The following is a 3020-nucleotide window of genomic DNA, read 5'->3' as shown; positions in this document are numbered from 1 at the left end:
AAGTAGAATTTCATTACATTTAAACTGATCTCTTGTTATGGGAACGCTTTATACAAAAGGCCGAAAGGATTTTTACAGACACTCTGGGCAGCCCTGCTGAAGCTGAGTCCACACACACACACACACACACACACACACACACACACACACACACACACACACACACACACACACACACACAGAGGAGGGGAAGTAATGTACCTCCAATGATGGAAAATTGGATGCGGTCCCTTTCTTTTAGCCCAAAGATGAGGAAGTGGAGCAGCAACAATTGACGCAGGCCAGAAAAACAGAACAAGTACAAGAGCCTCACTGGCAGTGATGTTCAAAAAGTCACCGTGACCTCCAGGACTGATAGAAACATGAGTCAGTTTTATTAAAATGAGCTTAAACACATGTTGAATTGAGCATTTTGCTAGTGAAAAAAACATTCTTGTTTCATCAAGTGTCCAGCTGATGCTACATGTTTTAAACATATTAATGAGAAAGTATGGTGGTCAGGAGAAGGTCTCACTAATGCATGAAGGAAATCTCATCTCATTGACAGATAGTCAAAATTAGCTGGCTTTGCTTTTTTCATTTCTTTACTTATTTTCGTATCTTATTTAATGTAAATAAAAAGTACCTGGTGTTAAATATCAGATAGTTGATATCACGCATCTGCAGCTCACTAAGGAAAGGGAGGGCACTCGCAATGAGGGGGCAGAAACTCGAGAGTGGGGTGGCCAACAATTATATCGGGGTGACACGGCCCCTTTTTGGGGGCGCCACTGCTGTCGTAGCAGGAGGTTGAGGGGAAGGTGGTGGTGTTATTACAAACCAGTAGTAGAGTTCAAGTCACTGGATATTTTTAAGGAAGACTAGACATTTCCAGACATGTTGGTGGCGACAAACCTGGGTGTTCTTAAAGGAGAGCTGCAGACATTTACAGCGGTTACAGCATTTTTAACAGGGAGGCGGACCATCTGCATCCGTGAACATGGCGACCACAACAGGTATTTAAGCGAAACCATGATGCTTTTTTGACTATAACCAAGTGGTTTTTGTGCCTAAACCTAATCTGAGCATGACGTAGAAAATGTAACCTAAAGAAACGGAAAGTAAAGGAACGTCCAGTTTTAACTGATCTGTGGTTTGCAGAAACGTTTTCAACATTTAGTCTGACGGTTGACTAAATGTCAGCTAGACTGCTCTCCAATAGTCGACCCGTAAAACAGTGTTGTCTCTTTTTGAAAACAAACAAAAAATAATGGTGCTGATTGGCAGAATTTGTTACCTTTGGACAGATCCAGGCTAGCCATTTTCCTTTGTTACTAGATTTTTATGCTAAGCTAAGCTAACCGGCTGCTCATCTGTCAGGGTTAGAGGAAAACCAACGATAAAGCAAATGTCTGCCTTTGCTCACAGACAACAGTCATTACTTGCGCGGTGTCAAGAGAGATTTGGGTTTCTCTAATTTTTAGTTGTTGTTGGATGTAGATCTCGGGATGGGTGTACAAAATGGATTTAATCTATCAAAAGATAAACAATAGTTTGGTCGGGTGAAGACATTTGTCTATTTTACAGTTTGTATCACTTAAATCACCCGAATGTGAAGAACCACGCACCCTAGTTGAGCCCCTTTGCAACAAACCGACATTCTCCCGTAATCAGAGCCGCCACATGACCTCGTGGTTTTTATTGTCCCTCGCTGGTGACAGAAGCAGACTGAGAGGGGAAAGAAAGGGGGCGGACAGTTTTCCCTCGATGAGCCAGAGGCTGGGATTGAAAGCTGGGAAGCAGGGGAGGAGAGAGTACAGTGATCTTGGTGGGACGGCACAGGGCAACGCTATCCCAAACACAGCAGAGTGCTATAAGCCTCCGCCATAAATCTCCGAGCTCGCCGAGCCACAGCCAAGCTTGTTCAGTGCTGTGTGCCGCTCCAGAGGCCAGAATCCAGATGTTGGAGAGAGACGGTAAATAAAACAATCTATCAAAACTGAAGAACCAAAAAAAAAAAGGGAAAAAAACAGATTTTTTAAAGACTTTTTTTCATGCAACCGATATTGGAAATCTGTTTTAAGCTTTAAGATTATCAATGAGGTTGTGCGCACTGACCAGACACACATCATGTCCAACACAAACTCCCTCAATGAGTGAAATCAGTACTTTAATCCCATTTGGGACGACATAGATATTATAACACCAATGCGCTCCATGCAGCTCAAGGTGTTTCTGAATACAAAACAGGCCTGGTCCTCTGGATTAGTTTTTATCATTTATAGATGCAGGTGGATTGAAGGGATAAACAGATATGGAAACCTCATTGTGGACTAAATATCCGCGGCTTAAAATCTTACTGCGCAGAGCAAAGTGATGGTTTATTGTTTAAGACCTCTGCCTCTGGACATGAACTCCTGCTGGCCTGCGTCTGACTCCTGGAGGACCTATTTGTATCCCGTGTCCCTGCTGATGTTGTGTCTTTCTCGGCTTTCAGCCGGCTTGATAAACAAAACAAGACAAAGGGAGCAGAGCACTCAGATTACTGCAAAACATTTTGATATATAAAAAGCGTGAATTTCCGATTATGTACCACAGAGGAAACAGAGTATTGGGGGGGATTTACAGCCACTGGGGGGAGGATTTTTATATGAAAACACACACATGTACGCTCGCGTCATCTCCCTCCCCCAAATGAACTTCTTGTGCCCGGTTAAATCAAGTTACAGGAAGTGGATAATCGATTCTTGAAAGTGCTCGTCTCTTCGCTTTGGTCCAAACTGATCTCACACTCACGAGGGTTGTATCGACGTCAGAGCGCCGCGTGCAGTTTAAAGACGTCACATCAAAGGATTTGAAGGATTTCTGGGTATTGGGGTTCACACGGTTTTCAAACAGTTACCCGCTGCTGCCATTTGGAGCCGCCACAGTTCACACGAGCCTGGTGCAGCTTTGAGTTTTCATTTCAAGAATGAGTATTTCTGTCTTTGCTGGAGAGCTTCTGTCCCTCAGATTCAGGAAGAGAGTAGATTAATTAAGTT

Source organism: Pagrus major, chromosome 13, assembly GCF_040436345.1.
Source record: "Pagrus major chromosome 13, Pma_NU_1.0".
In the NCBI taxonomy this organism is placed as follows: domain Eukaryota; kingdom Metazoa; phylum Chordata; class Actinopteri; order Spariformes; family Sparidae; genus Pagrus; species Pagrus major.
Note: the sequence above shows the minus strand (reverse complement) of the source record.